This window comes from Taudactylus pleione, unplaced genomic scaffold, assembly GCF_031769625.1.
Source record: "Taudactylus pleione unplaced genomic scaffold, aTauple2 ptg000282l, whole genome shotgun sequence".
NCBI classification, from domain to species: domain Eukaryota; kingdom Metazoa; phylum Chordata; class Amphibia; order Anura; family Myobatrachidae; genus Taudactylus; species Taudactylus pleione.
The window spans coordinates 13,741,904-13,765,808 of record NW_028284684.1 but is presented as its reverse complement, the minus strand read 5'-3'; the positions used below and the strand labels follow the sequence as shown (position 1 = coordinate 13,765,808).

The window sequence follows — 23,905 nt, the reverse complement described above, 5'->3', positions numbered from 1 at the left end:
CTCCCCGTCGGGGAATTGAACCCTGGTCTCCCGCATGACAGGCGGGGATACTCACCACTATACTAACGAGGATCAGCTGTGTGCTGTGATTTCTGGTCCAGTCCAGAAAAGTGATTTTCAACTAAGAGTTGTTATAATTTCTTGGGTAATGAAAATGATTGAAATCATTTATACATCAATTTGTTAGTGTACTCTTTCACCATATATCAGATCCATGTCGATTCTTCTGCATCATGAGCTAGGTCAAATGCTTATAGAAATTGCCCCAGCTATCATTTTCTTACTCTACCCATGTCCGATAATCCCTGGACTGAGATGTTCTAGGATTTTACTGTTGATTTGCCAGTGTTTATAGGTATTTCTATGAATTGATTTATGGTTGACCATTTCTGATGCTTGATTGTATATTTAGTAATTCAAGATCCTTTAAAAAGCTCAAATGAATTTAGCAAAACCCATTACCCCTTATCAACTTTTTTCTAATTAGAATTTGCTTAGAAATCCTTGAATGGCTAAAAGACTATTATGCTAGAGACCAATGGTAGCTCTGCATGAGGAATATTAAACTCCAAATCTCTTCTGCTAAATTATGCCCAAATTATGTGAATGCTATAAAAATTGATAATTTATTCTATTATTCAGCTACTGTTTCCAACTTAATTAAAAAAAAAATATATATATATATATTCACTCTTCTTTTAAGGCACCAATAAATATCTATGCATTTTCTGGATATTCTATACCATACAATTTTAATACATGGGAATCCTGAATATAAAGTCCAATAAATGCTGGATTTGCCATGTTGTACATGTTCTAAGCAATATCTTTTAGATTATAGCTGATATAGGGCCTGATTCAGAGCCGCTTGCTGCTAGTGAGTGCTTGCTCAGAATAACGGCGGTTTTTTATGTTTTGTATTTGTTTTTTTCTTTCATCAGGCCGCTCGCTAAGCTGTGGGTGACTACCCACAGCTTTTGCAAGTGGCCTGGAGCCCATCGCGATTATCGTGACCATCAGGCTTGCGAGGAGACCCTGTGGAAGGGTCTGAGCTCTCACAAGCCCGAGTAAACTTCCTGCTCTAATAGAACAGGAAGTCCACTACTGACATCACTAGTGATATCAGTAGGGCCACCCACAAACACCAGGCGTTCCTAAGGGAATGCCTGCATTTGTGCAGCCACCCCCCCTCCCCGCATACAAAACGCGGTGAGTTATCAATCAACATTGACAGCCGCTCCGTCTTGTAGCTAGACCCATATCGATGGAGCAGCCGTCGCTGGACGGATCTTGCGCATGCACACGCCGGAGGCAGCGCATGGGTAGTGGGGGACCGTCGAACCACTTACGAGTGTTGTGCGCTTGCGAGTGTGTCTGAATCAGGCCCATCCTTAGGAAAATTTTTGGGTGCTTGCCAAAGACATGTAAATGAAGTGCTTGTTAAAAAATAAAATCCATTCTACTAACCATTGCAAAATGGAATTTGGATCTTGAGGACCCACCTCATGGAGTTGGGCTTAGACAGCACAAGAAAATTGCTTGAGAAGTTACTTGACCTATACTGTTCTTGAGAATAGGGCCCAACAATGTGGTCTTTCAATGCTAGAAATGTCAAAATAATTCTGAATGTTGTAGTTTGATGTCCTAGTAAATGTGTGCAGTTTTCATTCCAAAAAGTGGCATACACCAATATGCCAACCTCCTTGCCTATATTTTATTTCTACATATAAAAATGTAAGTATGTATAAACCTTCCCAAAATACCAAACCATTCTGATTTATTCCATAGCCACCTAACGCCAACAAATGGTAATAGAAGTATATCATTACAGTTGGTACATTTTGTTTTCTCTATCTGCTATTCCATTTGTATGGATCTATGAGGGTTTCCTTTAAGTACACATCTCAATATATTATAGTTTGGGTTGTTATTTATGCATGCCATAACATTTGTATTATTATTTTTCCACTGTGTCTGAAATGGAATATTGGAGAAATAAAAGTTATAGCCTCCCCGTCGGGGAATTGAACCCTGGTCTCCCGCATGACAGGCGGGGATACTCACCACTATACTAACGAGGATCAGCTGTGTGCTGTGATTTTTGGTCCAGTCCAGAAAAGTGATTTTCAACTAAGAGTTGTTATAATTTCCTTGGGTAATGAAAATGATTGAAATCATTTATACATCAATTTGTTAGTGTACTCTTTCACCATATATCAGATCCATGTCGATTCTTCTGCATCATGAGCTAGGTCAAATGCTTATAGAAATTGCCCCAGCTATCATTTTCTTACTCTACCCATGTCCGATAATCCCTGGACTGAGATGTTCTAGGATTTTACTGTTGATTTGCCAGTGTTTATAGGTATTTCTATGAATTGATTTATGGTTGACCATTTCTGATGCTTGATTGTATATTTAGTAATTCAAGATCCTTTAAAAAGCTCAAATGAATTTAGCAAAACCCATTACCCCTTATCAACTTTTTTCTAATTAGAATTTGCTTAGAAATCCTTGAATGGCTAAAAGACTATTATGCTAGAGACCAATGGTAGCTCTGCATGAGGAATATTAAACTCCAAATCTCTTCTGCTAAATTATGCCCAAATTATGTGAATGCTATAAAAATTGATAATTTATTCTATTATTCAGCTACTGTTTCCAACTTAATTAAAAAAAATATATATATATATATATTCACTCTTCTTTTAAGGCACCAATAAATATCTATGCATTTTCTGGATATTCTATACCATACAATTTTAATACATGGGAATCCTGAATATAAAGTCCAATAAATGCTGGATTTGCCATGTTGTACATGTTCTAAGCAATATCTTTTAGATTATAGCTGATATAGGGCCTGATTCAGAGCCGCTTGCTGCTAGTGAGTGCTTGCTCAGAATAACGGCGGTTTTTTATGTTTTGTATTTGTTTTTTTCTTTCATCAGGCCGCTCGCTAAGCTGTGGGTGACTACCCACAGCTTTTGCAAGTGGCCTGGAGCCCATCGCGATTATCGTGACCATCAGGCTTGCGAGGAGACCCTGTGGAAGGGTCTGAGCTCTCACAAGCCCGAGTAAACTTCCTGCTCTAATAGAACAGGAAGTCCACTACTGACATCACTAGTGATATCAGTAGGGCCACCCACAAACACCAGGCGTTCCTAAGGGAATGCCTGCATTTGTGCAGCCACCCCCCCTCCCCGCATACAAAACGCGGTGAGTTATCAATCAACATTGACAGCCGCTCCGTCTTGTAGCTAGACCCATATCGATGGAGCAGCCGTCGCTGGATGGATCTTGCGCATGCACACGCCGGAGGCAGCGCATGGGTAGTGGGGGACCGTCGAACCACTTACGAGTGTTGTGCGCTTGCGAGTGTGTCTGAATCAGGCCCATCCTTAGGAAAATTTTTGGGTGCTTGCCAAAGACATGTAAATGAAGTGCTTGTTAAAAAATAAAATCCATTCTACTAACCATTGCAAAATGGAATTTGGATCTTGAGGACCCACCTCATGGAGTTGGGCTTAGACAGCACAAGAAAATTGCTTGAGAAGTTACTTGACCTATACTGTTCTTGAGAATAGGGCCCAACAATGTGGTCTTTCAATGCTAGAAATGTCAAAATAATTCTGAATGTTGTAGTTTGATGTCCTAGAAAATGTGTGCAGTTTTCATTCCAAAAAGTGGCATACACCAATATGCCAACCTCCTTGCCTATATTTTATTTCTACATATAAAAATGTAAGTATGTATAAACCTTCCCAAAATACCAAACCATTCTGATTTATTCCATAGCCACCTAACGCCAACAAATGGTAATAGAAATTTATCATTACAGTTGGTACATTTTGTTTTCTCTATCTGCTATTCCATTTGTATGGATCTATGAGGGTTTCCTTTAAGTACACATCTCAATATATTATAGTTTGGGTTGTTATTTATGCATGCCATAACATTTGTATTATTATTTTTCCACTGTGTCTGAAATGGAATATTGGAGAAATAAAAGTTATAGCCTCCCCGTCGGGGAATTGAACCCCGGTCTCCCGCGTGACAGGCGGGGACACTCACCACTATACTAACAAGGATCAGCTGTGTGCTGTGATTTCTGGTCCAGTCCAGAAAAGTGATTTTCAACTAAGAGTTGTTATAATTTCCTTGGGTAATGAAAATGATTGAAATCATTTATACATCAATTTGTTAGTGTACTCTTTCACCATATATCAGATCCATGTCGATTCTTCTGCATCATGAGCTAGGTCAAATGCTTATAGAAATTGCCCCAGCTATCATTTTCTTACTCTACCCATGTCCGATAATCCCTGGACTGAGATGTTCTAGGATTTTACTGTTGATTTGCCAGTGTTTATAGGTATTTCTATGAATTGATTTATGGTTGACCATTTCTGATGCTTGATTGTATATTTAGTAATTCAAGATCCTTTAAAAAGCTCAAATGAATTTAGCAAAACCCATTACCCCTTATCAACTTTTTTCTAATTAGAATTTGCTTAGAAATCCTTGAATGGCTAAAAGACTATTATGCTAGAGACCAATGGTAGCTCTGCATGAGGAATATTAAACTCCAAATCTCTTCTGCTAATATATGCCCAAATTATGTGAATGCTATAAAAATTGATAATTTATTCTATTATTCAGCTACTGTTTCCAACTTAATTTAAAAAAAAATATATATATATATATTCACTCTTCTTTTAAGGCACCAATAAATATCTATGCATTTTCTGGATTTTCTATACCATACAATTTTAATACATGGGAATCCTGAATACAAAGTCCAATAAATGCTGGATTTGCCATGTTGTACATGTTCTAAGCAATATCTTTTAGATTATAGCTGATATAGGGCCTGATTCAGAGCCGCTTGCTGCTAGTGAGTGCTTGCTCAGAATATCGGCGTTTTTTTATGTTTTGTATTTGTTTTTTTATTTCCTCAGGCCGCTCGCTAAGCTGTGGGTGACTACCCACAGCTTTTGCGAGTGGCCTGGAGCCCATCGCGATTATCGTGACCATCAGGCTTGCGAGGAGACCCTGTGGAAGGGTCTGAGCTCTCACAAGCCCGAGTAAACTTCCTGCTCTAATAGAACAGGAAGTCCACTACTGACATCACTAGTGATGTCAGTAGGGCCACCCAAAAACACCAGGCGTTCCTAAGGGAATGCCTGCATTTGTGCAGCCAACCCCCCCTCCCCGCATACAAAACGCGGTGAGTTATCAATCAACATTGACAGCCGCTCCGTCTTGTAGCTAGACCCATATCGATGGAGCAGCCGTCGCTGGACAGATCTTGCGCATGCACATGCCGGAGGCTGCGCATGGGTAGTGGGGGACCGTCGAACCACTTACGAGTGTTGTGCGCATGCGAGTGTGTCTGAATAAGGCCCATAGTCCTTAGGAACATTTTTGGGTGCTTGCCAAAGACATGTAAATGAAGTGCTTGTTAAAAAATAAAATCCATTCTACTAACCATTGCAAAATGGAATTTGGGTCTTGAGGACCCACCTCATGGAGTTGGGCTTAGACAGCACAAGAAAATTGCTTGAGAAGTTACTTGACCTATACTGTTCTTGAGAATAGGGCCCAACAATGTGGTCTTTCAATGCTAGAAATGTCAAAATAATTCTGAATGTTGTAGTTTGATGTCCTAGAAAATGTGTGCAGTTTTCATTCCAAAAAGTGGCATACACCAATATGCCAACCTCCTTGCCTATATTTTATTTCTACATATAAAAATGTAAGTATGTATAAACCTTCCCAAAATACCAAACCATTCTGATTTATTCCATAGCCACCTAACGCCATCAAATGGTAATAGAAGTATATCATTACAGTTGGTACATTTTGTTTTCTCTATCTGCTATTCCATTTGTATGGATCTATGAGGGTTTCCTTTAAGTACACATCTCAATATATTATAGTTTGGGTTGTTATTTATGCATGCCATAACATTTGTATTATTATTTTTCCACTGTGTCTGAAATGGAATATTGGAGAAATAAAAGTTATAGCCTCCCCGTCGGGGAATTAAACCCCGGTCTCCCGCGTGACAGGCGGGGATACTCACCACTATACTAACGAGGATCAGCTGAGTGCTGTGATTTCTGGTCCAGTCCAGAAAAGTGATGTTCAACTAAGAGTTGTTATAATTTCCTTGGGTAATGAAAATGATTGAAATCATTTATACATCAATTTGTTAGTGTACTCTTTCACCATATATCAGATCCATGTCGATTCTTCTGCATCATGAGCTAGGTCAAATGCTTATAGAAATTGCCCCAGCTATCATTTTCTTACTCTACCCATGTCCGATAATCCCTGGACTGAGATGTTCTAGGATTTTACTGTTGATTTGCCAGTGTTTATAGGTATTTCTATGAATTGATTTATGGTTGACCATTTCTGATGCTTCATTGTATATTTAGTAATTCAAGATCCTTTAAAAAGCTCAAATGAATTTAGCAAAACCCATTACTCCTTATCAACTTTTTTCTAATTAGAATTTGCTTAGAAATCCTTGAATGGCTAAAAGACTATTATGCTAGAGACCAATGGTAGCTCTGCATGAGGAATATTAAACTCCAAATCTCTTCTGCTAAATTATGCCCAAATGATGTGAATGCTATAAAAATTGATAATTTATTCTATTATTCAGCTACTGTTTCCAACTTAATTTAAAAAAATATATATATATATATATATATTCACTCTTCTTTTAAGGCACCAATAAATATCTATGCATTTTCTGGATATTCTATACCATACAATTTTAATACATGGGAATCCTGAATATAAAGTCCAATAAATGCTGGATTTGCCATGTTGTACATGTTCTAAGCAATATCTTTTAGATTATAGCTGATATAGGGCCTGATTCAGAGCCGCTTGCTGCTAGTGAGTGCTTGCTCAGAATAACGGCGTTCTTTTATGTTTTGTATTTGTTTTTTTTCTTTCATCAGGCCGCTCGCTAAGCTGTGGGTGACTACCCACAGCTTTTGCGAGTGGCCTGGAGCCCATCACGATTATCGTGACCATCAGGCTTGCGAGGAGACCCTGTGGAAGGGTCTGAGCTATCACAAGCCCAAGTAAACTTCCTGCTCTAATAGAACAGGAAGTCCACTACTGACATCACTAGTGATGTCAGTAGGGCCACCCAAAAACACCAGGCGTTCCTAAGGGAATGCCTGCATTTGTGCAGCCACCCCCCCTCCCCGCATACAAAACGCGGTGAGTTATCAATCAACATTGACAGCCGCTCCGTCTTGTAGCTAGACCCATATCGATGGAGCAGCCGTCGCTGGACGGATCTTGCGCATGCACACGCCGGAGGCAGCGCATGGGTAGTGGGGGACCGTCGAACCACTTACGAGTGTTGTGCGCTTGCGAGTGTGTCTGAATCAGGCCCATCCTTAGGAAAATTTTTGGGTGCTTGCCAAAGACATGTAAATGAAGTGCTTGTTAAAAAATAAAATCCATTCTACTAACCATTGCAAAATGGAATTTGGATCTTGAGGACCCACCTCATGGAGTTGGGCTTAGACAGCACAAGAAAATTGCTTGAGAAGTTACTTGACCTATACTGTTCTTGAGAATAGGGCCCAACAATGTGGTCTTTCAATGCTAGAAATGTCAAAATAATTCTGAATGTTGTAGTTTGATGTCCTAGTAAATGTGTGCAGTTTTCATTCCAAAAAGTGGCATACACCAATATGCCAACCTCCTTGCCTATATTTTATTTCTACATATAAAAATGTAAGTATGTATAAACCTTCCCAAAATACCAAACCATTCTGATTTATTCCATAGCCACCTAACGCCAACAAATGGTAATAGAAGTATATCATTACAGTTGGTACATTTTGTTTTCTCTATCTGCTATTCCATTTGTATGGATCTATGAGGGTTTCCTTTAAGTACACATCTCAATATATTATAGTTTGGGTTGTTATTTATGCATGCCATAACATTTGTATTATTATTTTTCCACTGTGTCTGAAATGGAATATTGGAGAAATAAAAGTTATAGCCTCCCCGTCGGGGAATTGAACCCTGGTCTCCCGCATGACAGGCGGGGATACTCACCACTATACTAACGAGGATCAGCTGTGTGCTGTGATTTCTGGTCCAGTCCAGAAAAGTGATTTTCAACTAAGAGTTGTTATAATTTCCTTGGGTAATGAAAATGATTGAAATCATTTATACATCAATTTGTTAGTGTACTCTTTCACCATATATCAGATCCATGTCGATTCTTCTGCATCATGAGCTAGGTCAAATGCTTATAGAAATTGCCCCAGCTATCATTTTCTTACTCTACCCATGTCCGATAATCCCTGGACTGAGATGTTCTAGGATTTTACTGTTGATTTGCCAGTGTTTATAGGTATTTCTATGAATTGATTTATGGTTGACCATTTCTGATGCTTGATTGTATATTTAGTAATTCAAGATCCTTTAAAAAGCTCAAATGAATTTAGCAAAACCCATTACCCCTTATCAACTTTTTTCTAATTAGAATTTGCTTAGAAATCCTTGAATGGCTAAAAGACTATTATGCTAGAGACCAATGGTAGCTCTGCATGAGGAATATTAAACTCCAAATCTCTTCTGCTAAATTATGCCCAAATTATGTGAATGCTATAAAAATTGATAATTTATTCTATTATTCAGCTACTGTTCCAACTTAATTAAAAAAAATATATATATATATATATTCACTCTTCTTTTAAGGCACCAATAAATATCTATGCATTTTCTGGATATTCTATACCATACAATTTTAATACATGGGAATCCTGAATATAAAGTCCAATAAATGCTGGATTTGCCATGTTGTACATGTTCTAAGCAATATCTTTTAGATTATAGCTGATATAGGGCCTGATCAGAGCCGCTTGCTGCTAGTGAGTGCTTGCTCAGAATAACGGCGGTTTTTATGTTTTGTATTTGTTTTTTTCTTTCATCAGGCCGCTCGCTAAGCTGTGGGTGACTACCCACAGCTTTTGCAAGTGGCCTGGAGCCCATCGCGATTATCGTGACCATCAGGCTTGCGAGGAGACCCTGTGGAAGGGTCTGAGCTCTCACAAGCCCGAGTAAACTTCCTGCTCTATAGAACAGGAAGTCCACTACTGACATCACTAGTGATATCAGTAGGGCCACCCACAAACACCAGGCGTTCCTAAGGGAATGCCTGCATTTGTGCAGCCACCCCCCCTCCCCGCATACAAAACGCGGTGAGTTATCAATCAACATTGACAGCCGCTCCGTCTTGTAGCTAGACCCATATCGATGGAGCAGCCGTCGCTGGACGGATCTTGCGCATGCACACGCCGGAGGCAGCGCATGGGTAGTGGGGGACCGTCGAACCACTTACGAGTGTTGTGCGCTTGCGAGTGTGTCTGAATCAGGCCCATAGTCCTTAGGAAAATTTTTGGGTGCTTGCCAAAGACATGTAAATGAAGTGCTTGTTAAAAAATAAAATCCATTCTACTAACCATTGCAAAATGGAATTTGGATCTTGAGGACCCACCTCATGGAGTTGGGCTTAGACAGCACAAGAAAATTGCTTGAGAAGTTACTTGACCTATACTGTTCTTGAGAATAGGGCCCAACAATGTGGTCTTTCAATGCTAGAAATGTCAAAATAATTCTGAATGTTGTAGTTTGATGTCCTAGAAAATGTGTGCAGTTTTCATTCCAAAAAGTGGCATACACCAATATGCCAACCTCCTTGCCTATATTTTATTTCTACATATAAAAATGTAAGTATGTATAAACCTTCCCAAAATACCAAACCATTCTGATTTATTCCATAGCCACCTAACGCCAACAAATGGTAATAGAAATTTATCATTACAGTTGGTACATTTTGTTTTCTCTATCTGCTATTCCATTTGTATGGATCTATGAGGGTTTCCTTTAAGTACACATCTCAATATATTATAGTTTGGGTTGTTATTTATGCATGCCATAACATTTGTATTATTATTTTTCCACTGTGTCTGAAATGGAATATTGGAGAAATAAAAGTTATAGCCTCCCCGTCGGGGAATTGAACCCCGGTCTCCCGCGTGACAGGCGGGGACACTCACCACTATACTAACAAGGATCAGCTGTGGGCTGTGATTTCTGGTCCAGTCCAGAAAAGTGATTTTCAACTAAGAGTTGTTATAATTTCCTTGGGTAATGAAAATGATTGAAATCATTTATACATCAATTTGTTAGTGTACTCTTTCACCATATATCAGATCCATGTCGATTCTTCTGCATCATGAGCTAGGTCAAATGCTTATAGAAATTGCCCCAGCTATCATTTTCTTACTCTACCCATGTCCGATAATCCCTGGACTGAGATGTTCTAGGATTTTACTGTTGATTTGCCAGTGTTTATAGGTATTTCTATGAATTGATTTATGGTTGACCATTTCTGATGCTTGATTGTATATTTAGTAATTCAAGATCCTTTAAAAAGCTCAAATAAATTTAGCAAAACCCATTACCCCTTATCAACTTTTTTCTAATTAGAATTTGCTTAGAAATCCTTGAATGGCTAAAAGACTATTATGCTAGAGACCAATGGTAGCTCTGCATGAGGAATATTAAACTCCAAATCTCTTCTGCTAAATTATGCCCAAATTATGTGAATGCTATAAAAATTGATAATTTATTCTATTATTCAGCTACTGTTTCCAACTTAATTAAAAAAAAAATATATATATATATATTCACTCTTCTTTTAAGGCACCAATAAATATCTATGCATTTTCTGGATATTCTATACCATACAATTTTAATACATGGGAATCCTGAATATAAAGTCCAATAAATGCTGGATTTGCCATGTTGTACATGTTCTAAGCAATATCTTTTAGATTATAGCTGATATAGGGCCTGATTCAGAGCCGCTTGCTGCTAGTGAGTGCTTGCTCAGAATAACGGCGGTTTTTTATGTTTTGTATTTGTTTTTTTCTTTCATCAGGCCGCTCGCTAAGCTGTGGGTGACTACCCACAGCTTTTGCGATTGGCCTGGAGCCCATCGCGATTATCGTGACCATCAGGCTTGCGAGGAGACCCTGTGGAAGGGTCTGAGCTCTCACAAGCCCGAGTAAACTTCCTGCTCTAATAGAACAGGAAGTCCACTACTGACATCACTAGTGATATCAGTAGGGCCACCCACAAACACCAGGCGTTCCTAAGGGAATGCCTGCATTTGTGCAGCCACCCCCCCTCCCCGCATACAAAACGCGGTGAGTTATCAATCAACATTGACAGCCACTCCGTCTTGTAGCTAGACCCATATCGATGGAGCAGCCGTCGCTGGACGGATCTTGCGCATGCACACGCCGGAGGCGGCGCATGGGTAGTGGGGGACCGTCGAACCACTTACGAGTGTTGTGCGCTTGCGAGTGTGTCTGAATCAGGCCCATAGTCCTTAGGAAAATTTTTGGGTGCTTGCCAAAGACATGTAAATGAAGTGCTTGTTAAAAAATAAAATCCATTCTACTAACCATTGCAAAATGGAATTTGGATCTTGAGGACCCACCTCATGGAGTTGGGCTTAGACAGCACAAGAAAATTGCTTGAGAAGTTACTTGACCTATACTGTTCTTGAGAATAGGGCCCAACAATGTGGTCTTTCAATGCTAGAAATGTCAAAATAATTCTGAATGTTGTAGTTTGATGTCCTAGAAAATGTGTGCAGTTTTCATTCCAAAAAGTGGCATACACCAATATGCCAACCTCCTTGCCTATATTTTATTTCTACATATAAAAATGTAAGTATGTATAAACCTTCCCAAAATACCAAACCATTCTGATTTATTCCATAGCCACCTAACGCCAACAAATGGTAATAGAAATATATCATTACAGTTGGTACATTTTGTTTTCTCTATCTGCTATTCCATTTGTATGGATCTATGAGGGTTTCCTTTAAGTACACATCTCAATATATTATAGTTTGGGTTGTTATTTATGCATGCCATAACATTTGTATTATTATTTTTCCACTCTGTCTGAAATGGAATATTGGAGAAATAAAAGTAATAGCCTCCCCGTCGGGGAATTGAACCCAGGTCTCCCGCGTGACAGGCGGGGATACTCACCACTTTACTAACGAGGATCAGCTGTGGGCTGTGATTTCTGGTCCAGTCCAGAAAAGTGATTTTCAACTAAGAGTTGTTATAATTTCCTTGGGTAATGAAAATGATTGAAATCATTTATACATCAATTTGTTAGTGTACTCTTTCACCATATATCAGATCCATGTCGATTCTTCTGCATCATGAGCTAGGTCAAATGCTTATAGAAATTGCCCCAGCTATCATTTTCTTACTCTACCCATGTCCGATAATCTCTGGACTGAGATGTTCTAGGATTTTACTGTTGATTTGCCAGTGTTTATAGGTATTTCTATGAATTGATTTATGGTTGACCATTTCTGATGCTTGATTGTATATTTAGTAATTCAAGATCCTTTAAAAAGCTCAAATGAATTTAGCAAAACCCATTACCCCTTATCAACTTTTTTCTAATTAGAATTTGCTTAGAAATCCTTGAATGGCTAAAAGACTATTATGCTAGAGACCAATGGTAGCTCTGCATGAGGAATATTAAACTCCAAATCTCTTCTGCTAAATTATGCCCAAATTATGTGAATGCTATAAAAATTGATAATTTATTCTATTATTCAGCTACTGTTTCCAACTTAATTAAAAAAAAAATATATATATATATATTCACTCTTCTTTTAAGGCACCAATAAATATCTATGCATTTTCTGGATATTCTATACCATACAATTTTAATACATGGGAATCCTGAATATAAAGTCCAATAAATGCTGGATTTGCCATGTTGTACATGTTCTAAGCAATATCTTTTAGATTATAGCTGATATAGGGCCTGATTCAGAGCCGCTTGCTGCTAGTGAGTGCTTGCTCAGAATAACGGCGGTTTTTTATGTTTTGTATTTGTTTTTTTCTTTCATCAGGCCGCTCGCTAAGCTGTGGGTGACTACCCACAGCTTTTGCGATTGGCCTGGAGCCCATCGCGATTATCGTGACCATCAGGCTTGCGAGGAGACCCTGTGGAAGGGTCTGAGCTCTCACAAGCCCGAGTAAACTTCCTGCTCTAATAGAACAGGAAGTCCACTACTGACATCACTAGTGATATCAGTAGGGCCACCCACAAACACCAGGCGTTCCTAAGGGAATGCCTGCATTTGTGCAGCCACCCCCCCTCCCCGCATACAAAACGCGGTGAGTTATCAATCAACATTGACAGCCACTCCGTCTTGTAGCTAGACCCATATCGATGGAGCAGCCGTCGCTGGACGGATCTTGCGCATGCACACGCCGGAGGCGGCGCATGGGTAGTGGGGGACCGTCGAACCACTTACGAGTGTTGTGCGCTTGCGAGTGTGTCTGAATCAGGCCCATAGTCCTTAGGAAAATTTTTGGGTGCTTGCCAAAGACATGTAAATGAAGTGCTTGTTAAAAAATAAAATCCATTCTATTAACCATTGCAAAATGGAATTTGGATCTTGAGGACCCACCTCATGGAGTTGGGCTTAGACAGCACAAGAAAATTGCTTGAGAAGTTACTTGACCTATACTGTTCTTGAGAATAGGGCCCAACAATGTGGTCTTTCAATGCTAGAAATGTCAAAATAATTCTGAATGTTGTAGTTTGATGTCCTAGAAAATGTGTGCAGTTTTCATTCCAAAAAGTGGCATACACCAATATGCCAACCTCCTTGCCTATATTTTATTTCTACATATAAAAATGTAAGTATGTATAAACCTTCCCAAAATACCAAACCATTCTGATTTATTCCATAGCCACCTAACGCCAACAAATGGTAATAGAAATATATCATTACAGTTGGTACATTTTGTTTTCTCTATCTGCTATTCCATTTGTATGGATCTATGAGGGTTTCCTTTAAGTACACATCTCAATATATTATAGTTTGGGTTGTTATTTATGCATGCCATAACATTTGTATTATTATTTTTCCACTCTGTCTGAAATGGAATATTGGAGAAATAAAAGTTATAGCCTCCCCGTCGGGGAATTGAACCCAGGTCTCCCGCGTGACAGGCGGGGATACTCACCACTATACTAACGAGGATCAGCTGTGGGCTGTGATTTCTGGTCCAGTCCAGAAAAGTGATTTTCAACTAAGAGTTGTTATAATTTCCTTGGGTAATGAAAATGATTGAAATCATTTATACATCAATTTGTTAGTGTACTCTTTCACCATATATCAGATCCATGTCGATTCTTCTGCATCATGAGCTAGGTCAAATGCTTATAGAAATTGCCCCAGCTATCATTTTCTTACTCTACCCATGTCCGATAATCTCTGGACTGAGATGTTCTAGGATTTTACTGTTGATTTGCCAGTGTTTATAGGTATTTCTATGAATTGATTTATGGTTGACCATTTCTGATGCTTGATTGTATATTTAGTAATTCAAGATCCTTTAAAAAGCTCAAATGAATTTAGCAAAACCCATTACCCCTTATCAACTTTTTTCTAATTAGAATTTGCTTAGAAATCCTTGAATGGCTAAAAGACTATTATGCTAGAGACCAATGGTAGCTCTGCATGAGGAATATTAAACTCCAAATCTCTTCTGCTAAATTATGCCCAAATTATGTGAATGCTATAAAAATTGATAATTTATTCTATTATTCAGCTACTGTTTCCAACTTAATTAAAAAAAAAATATATATATATATTTCACTCTTCTTTTAAGGCACCAATAAATATCTATGCATTTTCTGGATATTCTATACCATACAATTTTAATACATGGGAATCCTGAATATAAAGTCCAATAAATGCTGGATTTGCCATGTTGTACATGTTCTAAGCAATATCTTTTAGATTATAGCTGATATAGGGCCTGATTCAGAGCCGCTTGCTGCTAGTGAGTGCTTGCTCAGAATAACGGCGGTTTTTTATGTTTTGTATTTGTTTTTTTCTTTCATCAGGCCGCTCGCTAAGCTGTGGGTGACTACCCACAGCTTTTGCGAGTGGCCTGGAGCCCATCGCGATTAATCGTGACCATCAGGCTTGCGAGGAGACCCTGTGGAAGGGTCTGAGCTCTCACAAGCCCGAGTAAACTTCCTGCTCTAATAGAACAGGAAGTCCACTACTGACATCACTAGTGATGTCAGTAGGGCCACCCACAAACACCAGGCGTTCCTAAGGGAATGCCGGCATTTGTGCAGCCACCCTCCACTCCCCGCATACAAAACGCGGTGAGTTATCAATCAACATTGACAGCCGCTCCGTCTTGTAGCTAGACCCATATCGATGGAGCAGCCGTCACTGGACGGATCTTGCGCATGCACACGCCGGAGGCGGCGCATGGGTAGTGGGGGACCGTCGAACCACTTACGAGTGTTGTGCGCTTGCGAGTGTGTCTGAATCAGGCCCATAGTCCTTAGGAAAATTTTTGGGTGCTTGCCAAAGACATATAAATGAAGTGCTTGTTAAAAAATAAAATCCATTCTACTAACCATTGCAAAATGGAATTTGGGTCTTGAGGACCCACCTCATGGAGTTGGGCTTAGACAGCACAAGAAAATTGCTTGAGAAGTTACTTGACCTATACTGTTCTTGAGAATAGGGCCCAACAATGTGGTCTTTCAATGCTAGAAATGTCAAAATAATTCTGAATGTTGTAGTTTGATGTCCTAGAAAATGTGTGCAGTTTTCATTCCAAAAAGTGGCATACACCAATATGCCAACCTCCTTGCCTATATTTTATTTCTACATATAAAAATGTAAGTATGTATAAACCTTCCCAAAATACCAAACCATTCTGATTTATTCCATAGCCACCTAATGCCAACAAATGGTAATAGAAGTATATCATTACAGTTGGAACATTTTGTTTTCCCTATCTGCTATTCCATTTGTATGGATCTATGAGGGTTTCCTTTAAGTACACATCTCAATATATTATTATTGTTTGGGTTGTTATTTATGCATGCCATGACATTTGTATTATTATTTTTCCACTGTGTCTGAAATGGAATATTGGAGAAATAAAAGTTATAACCTCCCCGTCGGGGAATTGAACCCCGGTCTCCCGCGTGACAGGCGGGGATACTCACCACTATACTAACGAGGATCAGCTGTGTGCTGTGATTTCTGGTCCAGTCCAGAAAAGTGATTTTCAACTAAGAGTTGTTATAATTTCCTTGGGTAATGAAAATGATTGAAATCATTTATACATCAATTTGTTAGTGTACTCTTTCACCATATATCAGATCCATGTCGATTCTTCTGCATCATGAGCTAGGTCAAATGCTTATAGAAATTGCCCCAGCTATCATTTTCTTACTCTACCCATGTCCGATAATCCCTGGACTGAGATGTTCTAGGATTTTACTGTTGATTTGCCAGTGTTTATTGGTATTTCTATGAATTGATTTATGGTTGACCATTTCTGATGCTTGATTGTATATTTAGTAATTCAAGATCCTTTAAAAAGCTCAAATGAATTTAGCAAAACCCATTACCCCTTATCAACTTTTTTCTAATTAGAATTTGCTTAGAAATCCTTGAATGGCTAAAAGACTATTATGCTAGAGACCAATGGTAGCTCTGCATGAGGAATATTAAACTCCAAATCTCTTCTGCTAAATTATGCCCAAATTATGTGAATGCTATAAAAATTGATAATTTATTCTATTATTCAGCTACTGTTTCCAACTTAATTTAAAAAAAAATATATATATATATATTCACTCTTCTTTTAAGGCACCAATAAATATCTATGCATTTTCTGGATATTCTATACCATACAATTTTAATACATGGGAATCCTGAATATAAAGTCCAATAAATGCTGGATTTGCCATGTTGTACATGTTCTAAGCAATATCTTTTAGATTATAGCTGATATAGGGCCTGATTCAGAGCCGCTTGCTGCTAGTGAGTGCTTGCTCAGAATAACGGCGGTTTTTTATGTTTTGTATTTGTTTTTTTCTTTCATCAGGCCGCTCGCTAAGCTGCGGGTGACTACCCACAGCTTTTGCGAGTGGCCTGGAGCCCATCGCGATTATCGTGACCATCAGGCTTGCGAGGAGACCCTGTGGAAGGGTCTGAGCTCTCACAAGCCCGAGTAAACTTCCTGCTCTAATAGAACAGGAAGTCCACTACTGACATCACTAGTGATGTCAGTAGGGCCACCCACAAACACCAGGCGTTCCTAAGGGAATGCCGGCATTTGTGCAGCCACCCTCCACTCCCCGCATACAAAACGCGGTGAGTTATCAATCAACATTGACAGCCGCTCCGTCTTGTAGCTAGACCCATATCGATGGAGCAGCCGTCACTGGACGGATCTTGCGCATGCACACGCCGGAGGCGGCGCATGGGTAGTGGGGGACCGTCGAACCACTTACGAGTGTTGTGCGCTTGCGAGTGTGTCTGAATCAGGCCCATAGTCCTTAGGAAAATTTTTGGGTGCTTGCCAAAGACATATAAATGAAGTGCTTGTTAAAAAATAAAATCCATTCTACTAACCATTGCAAAATGGAATTTGGGTCTTGAGGACCCACCTCATGGAGTTGGGCTTAGACAGCACAAGAAAATTGCTTGAGAAGTTACTTGACCTATACTGTTCTTGAGAATAGGGCCCAACAATGTGGTCTTTCAATGCTAGAAATGTCAAAATAATTCTGAATGTTGTAGTTTGATGTCCTAGAAAATGTGTGCAGTTTTCATTCCAAAAAGTGGCATACACCAATATGCCAACCTCCTTGCCTATATTTTATTTCTACATATAAAAATGTAAGTATGTATAAACCTTCCCAAAATACCAAACCATTCTGATTTATTCCATAGCCACCTAACGCCAACAAATGGTAATAGAAGTATATCATTACAGTTGGAACATTTTGTTTTCCCTATCTGCTATTCCATTTGTATGGATCTATGAGGGTTTCCTTTAAGTACACATCTCAATATATTATTATTGTTTGGGTTGTTATTTATGCATGCCATGACATTTGTATTATTATTTTTCCACTGTGTCTGAAATGGAATATTGGAGAAATAAAAGTTATAACCTCCCCGTCGGGGAATTGAACCCCGGTCTCCCGCGTGACAGGCGGGGATACTCACCACTATACTAACGATGATCAGCTGTGTGCTGTGATTTCTGGTCCAGTCCAGAAAAGTGATTTTCAACTAAGAGTTGTTATAATTTCCTTGGGTAATGAAAATGATTGAAATCATTTATACATCAATTTGTTAGTGTACTCTTTCACCATATATCAGATCCATGTCGATTCTTCTGCATCATGAGCTAGGTCAAATGCTTATAGAAATTACCCCAGCTATCATTTTCTTACTCTACCCATGTCCGATAATCCCTGGACTGAGATGTTCTAGGATTTTACTGTTGATTTGCCAGTGTTTATTGGTATTTCTATGAATTGATTTATGGTTGACCATTTCTGATGCTTGATTGTATATTTAGTAATTCAAGATCCTTTAAAAAGCTCAAATGAATTTAGCAAAACCCATTACCCCTTATCAACTTTTTTCTAATTAGAATTTGCTTAGAAATCCTTGAATGGCTAAAAGACTATTATGCTAGAGACCAATGGTAGCTCTGCATGAGGAATATTAAACTCCAAATCTCTTCTGCTAAATTATGCCCAAATTATGTGAATGCTATAAAAATTGATAATTTATTCTATTATTCAGCTACTGTTTCCAACTTAATTTAAAAAAATATATATATATATATATTCACTCTTCTTTTAAGGCACCAATAAATATCTATGCATTTTCTGGATATTCTATACCATACAATTTTAATACATGGGAATCCTGAATATAAAGTCCAATAAATGCTGGATTTGCCATGTTGTACATGTTCTAAGCAATATCTTTTAGATTATAGCTGATATAGGGCCTGATTCAGAGCCGCTTGCTGCTAGTGAGTGCTTGCTCAGAATAACGGCGGTTTTTTATGTTTTGTATTTGTTTTTTTCTTTCATCAGGCCGCTCGCTAAGCTGCGGGTGACTACCCACAGCTTTTGCGAGTGGCCTGGAGCCCATCGCGATTATCGTGACCATCAGGCTTGCGAGGAGACCCTGTGGAAGGGTCTGAGCTCTCACAAGCCCGAGTAAACTTCCTGCTCTAATAGAACAGGAAGTCCACTACTGACATCACTAGTAATATCAGTAGGGCCACCCACAAACACCAGGCGTTCCTAAGGGAATGCCTGCATTTGTGCAGCCACCCCCCCTCCCCGCATACAAAACGCGGTGAGTTATCAATCAACATTGACAGCCGCTCCGTCTTGTAGCTAGACCCATATCGATGGAGCAGCCGTCGCTGGACGGATCTTGCGCATGCACACGCCGGAGGCGGCGCATGGGTAGTGGGGGACCGTCGAACCACTTACGAGTGTTGTGCGCTTGCGAGTGTGTCTGAATCAGGCCCATAGTCCTTAGGAAAATTTTTGGGTGCTTGCCAAAGACATGTAAATGAAGTGCTTGTTAAAAAATAAAATCCATTCTACTAACCATTGCAAAATGGAATTTGGATCTTGAGGACCCACCTCATGGAGTTGGGCTTAGACAGCACAAGAAAATTGCTTGAGAAGTTACTTGACCTATTCTGTTCTTGAGAATAGGGCCCAACAATGTGGTCTTTCAATGCTAGAAATGTCAAAATAATTCTGAATGTTGTAGTTTGATGTCCTAGAAAATGTGTGCAGTTTTCATTCCAAAAAGTGGCATACACCAATATGCCAACCTCCTTGCCTATATTTTATTTCTACATATAAAAATGTAAGTATGTATAAACCTTCCCAAAATACCAAACCATTCTGATTTATTCCATAGCCACCTAACGCCAACAAATGGTAATAGAAGTATATCATTACAGTTGGTACATTTTGTTTTCTCTATCTGCTATTCCATTTGTATGGATCTATGAGGGTTTCCTTTAAGTACACATCTCAATATATTATAGTTTGAGTTGTTATTTATGCATGCCATAACATTTGTATTATTATTTTTCCACAGGAAATCCCTGGACTGAGATGTTCTAGGATTTTACTGTTGATTTGCCAGTGTTTATAGGTATTTCTATGAATTGATTTATGGTTGACCATTTCTGATGCTTGATTGTATATTTAGTAATTCAAGATCCTTTAAAAAGCTCAAATGAATTTAGCAAAACCCATTAACCCTTATCAACTTTTTTCTAATTAGAATTTGCTTAGGAATCCTTGAATGGCTAAAAGACTATTATGCTAGAGACCAATGGTAGCTCTGCATGAGGAATATTAAACGCCAAATCTCTTCTGCTAAATTATGCCCATATTATGTGAATGCTATAAAAATTGATAATTTATTCTATTATTCAGCTACTGTTTCCAACTTAATTTAAAAAAATATATATATATATATATATTCACTCTACTTTTAAGGCACCAATAAATATTTATGCATTTTCTGGATATTCTATACCATACAATTTTAATACATGGGAATCCTGAATATAAAGTCCAATAAATGCTGGATTTGCCATGTTGTACATGTTCTAAGCAATATCTTTTAGATTATAGCTGATATAGGGCCTGATTCAGAGCCGCTTGCTGCTAGTGAGTGCTTGCTCAGAATAAGGGCGGTTTTTTATGTTTTGTATTTGTTTTTTTCTTTCATCAGGCCGCTCGCTAAGCTGTGGGTGACTACCCACAGCTTTTGCAAGTGGGCTGGAGCCCATCACGATTATCGTGACCATCAGGCTTGCGAGGAGACCCTGTGGAAGGGTCTGAGCTCTCACAAGCCCGAGTAAACTTCCTGCTCTAATAGAACAGGAAGTCCACTACTGACATCACTAGTGATGTCAGTAGGACCACCCACAAACACCAGGCGTTACTAAGGGAATGCCTGCATTTGTGCAGCCACCCCCCCCCCCCTCCCCGCATACAAAACGCGGTGAGTTATCAATCAACATTGACAGCCGCTCCGTCTTGTAGCTAGACCCATATCGATGGAGCAGCCATCGCTGGACGGATCTTGCGCATGCACACGCCGGAGGCAGCGCATGGGTAGTGGGGGACCGTCGAACCACTTACGAGTGTTGTGCGCTTGCGAGTGTGTCTGAATCAGGCCCATAGTCATTAGGAAAATTTTTGGGTGCTTGCCAAAGACATGTAAATGAAGTGCTTGTTAAAAAATAAAATCAATTCTACTAACCATTGCAAAATGGAATTTGGGTCTTGAGGACCCACCTCATGGAGTTGGGCTTAGACAGCACAAGAAAATTACTTGAGAAGTTACTTGACCTATACTGTTCTTGAGAATGGGTCCCAACAATGTGGTCTTTCAATGCTAGAAATGTCAAAATAATTCTGAATGTTGTAGTTTGATGTCCTAGAAAATGTGTGCAGTTTTCATTCCAAAAAGTGGCATACACCAATATGCCAACCTCCTTGCCTATATTTTATTTCTACATATAAAAATGTAAGTATGTATAAACCTTCCCAAAATACCAAACCATTCTGATTTATTCCATAGCCACCTAACGCCAACAAATGGTAATAGAAGTATATCATTACAGTTGGAACATTTTGTTTTCCCTATCTGCTATTCCATTTGTATGGATCTATGAGGGTTTCCTTTAAGTACACATCTCAATATATTATTATTGTTTGGGTTGTTATTTATGCATGCCATGACATTTGTATTATTATTTTTCCACTGTGTCTGAAATGGAATATTGGAGAAATAAAAGTTATAACCTCCCCATCGGGGAATTGAACCCCGGTCTCCCGCGTGACAGGCGGGGATACTCACCGCTATACTAACGAGGATCAGCTGTGTGCTGTGATTTCTGGTCCAGTCCAGAAAAGTGATTTTCAACTAAGAGTTGTTATAATTTCCTTGGGTAATGAAAATGATTGAAATCATTTATACATCAATTTGTTAGTGTACTCTTTCACCATATATCAGATCCATGTCGATTCTTCTGCATCATGAGCTAGGTCAAATGCTTATAGAAATTGCCCCAGCTATCATTTTCTTACTCTACCCATGTCCGATAATCCCTGGACTGAGATGTTCTAGGATTTTACTGTTGATTTGCTAGTGTTTATAGGTATTTCTATGAATTGATTTATGGTTGACCATTTCTGATGCTTGATTGTATATTTAGTAATTCAAGATCCTTTAAAAAGCTCAAATGAATTTAGCAAAACCCATTACCCCTTATCAACTTTTTTATAATTAGAATTTGTTTAGAAATCCTTGAATGGCTAAAAGACTATTATGCTAGAGACCAATGGTAGCTCTGCATGAGGAATATTAAACTCCAAATCTCTTCTGCTAAATTATGCCCAAATTATGTGAATGCTATAAAAATTGATAATTTATTCTATTATTCAGCTACTGTTTCCAACTTAATTAAAAAAAATATGTATATGTATATATTCACTCTTCTTTTAAGGCACCAATAAATATCTATGCATTTTCTGGATATTCTATACCATACAATTTTAATACATGGGAATCCTGAATATAAAGTCCAATAAATGCTGGATTTGCCATGTTGTACATGTTCTAAGCAATATCTTTTAGATTATAGCTGATATAGGGCCTGATTCAGAGCCGCTTGCTGCTAGTGAGTGCTTGCTCAGAATAAGGGCGTTTTTTTATGTTTTGTATTTGTTTTTTTCTTTCATCAGGCCGCTCGCTAAGCTGTGGGTGACTACCCACAGCTTTTGCGAGTGGCCTGGAGCCCATCGCGATTATCGTGACCATCAGGCTTGCGAGGAGACCCTGTGGAAGGGTCTGAGCTCTCACAAGCCTGAGTAAACTTCCTGCTCTAATAGAGCAGGAAGTCCAGTACTGACATCACTAGTGATGTCAGTAGGGCCACCCACAAACACCAGGTGTTCCTAAGGGAATGCCTGCATTTGTGCAGCCACCCCCCCCTCCCCGCATACAAAATGCGGTGAGTTATCAATCAACATTGACAGCCGCTCCGTCTTGTAGCTAGACCCATATCGATGGAGCAGCCGTCGCTGGACGGATCTTGCGCATGCACACGCCGGAGGCGGCGCATGGGTAGTGGGGGACCGTCAAACCACTTACGAGTGTTGTGCGTTTGCGAGTGTGTCTGAATCTGGCCCATAGTCCTTAGGAAAATTTTTGGGTGCTTGCCAAAGACATGTAAATGAAGTGCTTGTTAAAAAATAAAATCAATTCTACTAACCATTGCAAAATGGAATTTGGGTCTTGAGGACCCACCTCATGGAGTTGGGCTTAGACAGCACAAAAAAATTGCTTGAGAAGTTACTTGACCTATACTGTTCTTGAGAATGGGGCCCAGCAATGTGGTCTTTCAATGCTAGAAATGTCAAAATAATTCTGAATGTTGTAGTTTGATGTCCTAGAAAATGTGTGCAGTTTTCATTCCAAAAAGTGGCATACACCAATATGCCAACCTCCTTGCCTATATTTTATTTCTACATATAAAAATGTAAGTATGTATAAACCTTCCCAAAATACCAAACCATTCTGATTTATTCCATAGCCACCTAACGCCAACAAATGGTAATAGAAGTATATCATTACAGTTGGTACATTTTGTTTTCTCTATCTGCTATTCCATTTGTATGGATCTATGAGGGTTTCCTTTAAGTACACATCTCAATATATTATTATTGTTTGGGTTGTTATTTATGCATGCCATAACATTTGTATTATTATTTTTCCACTGTGTCTGAAATGGAATATTGGAGAAATAAAAGTTATAGCCTCCCCGTCGGGGAATTGAACCCCGGTCTCCCGCGTGACAGGCGGGGATACTCACCACTATACTAACGAGGA

The 23,905-nt window shown here is 39.1% G+C and overlaps 11 non-coding genes across 11 annotated transcripts; all 11 read right to left on the bottom strand.

The window, feature by feature from the left end:
- TRNAD-GUC (transfer RNA aspartic acid (anticodon GUC)) lies at positions 1-72 on the bottom strand. Its single transcript has one exon. It is a non-coding gene; the product is annotated as a tRNA-Asp (tRNA).
- Positions 73-2,009: 1,937 nt separating this feature from the next.
- On the bottom strand, positions 2,010-2,081 carry TRNAD-GUC (transfer RNA aspartic acid (anticodon GUC)). The gene has a single exon. It is a non-coding gene; the product is annotated as a tRNA-Asp (tRNA).
- Positions 2,082-4,019: 1,938 nt separating this feature from the next.
- TRNAD-GUC (transfer RNA aspartic acid (anticodon GUC)) lies at positions 4,020-4,091 on the bottom strand. The gene has a single exon. It is a non-coding gene; the product is annotated as a tRNA-Asp (tRNA).
- Positions 4,092-6,033: 1,942 nt separating this feature from the next.
- TRNAD-GUC (transfer RNA aspartic acid (anticodon GUC)) lies at positions 6,034-6,105 on the bottom strand. Its single transcript has one exon. It is a non-coding gene; the product is annotated as a tRNA-Asp (tRNA).
- Positions 6,106-8,048: 1,943 nt separating this feature from the next.
- Positions 8,049-8,120, bottom strand: TRNAD-GUC (transfer RNA aspartic acid (anticodon GUC)). The gene has a single exon. It is a non-coding gene; the product is annotated as a tRNA-Asp (tRNA).
- Positions 8,121-10,057: 1,937 nt separating this feature from the next.
- On the bottom strand, positions 10,058-10,129 carry TRNAD-GUC (transfer RNA aspartic acid (anticodon GUC)). The gene has a single exon. It is a non-coding gene; the product is annotated as a tRNA-Asp (tRNA).
- Positions 10,130-14,083: 3,954 nt separating this feature from the next.
- TRNAD-GUC (transfer RNA aspartic acid (anticodon GUC)) lies at positions 14,084-14,155 on the bottom strand. Its single transcript has one exon. It is a non-coding gene; the product is annotated as a tRNA-Asp (tRNA).
- Positions 14,156-16,100: 1,945 nt separating this feature from the next.
- On the bottom strand, positions 16,101-16,172 carry TRNAD-GUC (transfer RNA aspartic acid (anticodon GUC)). The gene has a single exon. It is a non-coding gene; the product is annotated as a tRNA-Asp (tRNA).
- Positions 16,173-18,117: 1,945 nt separating this feature from the next.
- Positions 18,118-18,189, bottom strand: TRNAD-GUC (transfer RNA aspartic acid (anticodon GUC)). The gene has a single exon. It is a non-coding gene; the product is annotated as a tRNA-Asp (tRNA).
- A 3,627-nt stretch (positions 18,190-21,816) lies between these two features.
- TRNAD-GUC (transfer RNA aspartic acid (anticodon GUC)) lies at positions 21,817-21,888 on the bottom strand. Its single transcript has one exon. It is a non-coding gene; the product is annotated as a tRNA-Asp (tRNA).
- Positions 21,889-23,833: 1,945 nt separating this feature from the next.
- On the bottom strand, positions 23,834-23,905 carry TRNAD-GUC (transfer RNA aspartic acid (anticodon GUC)). The gene has a single exon. It is a non-coding gene; the product is annotated as a tRNA-Asp (tRNA).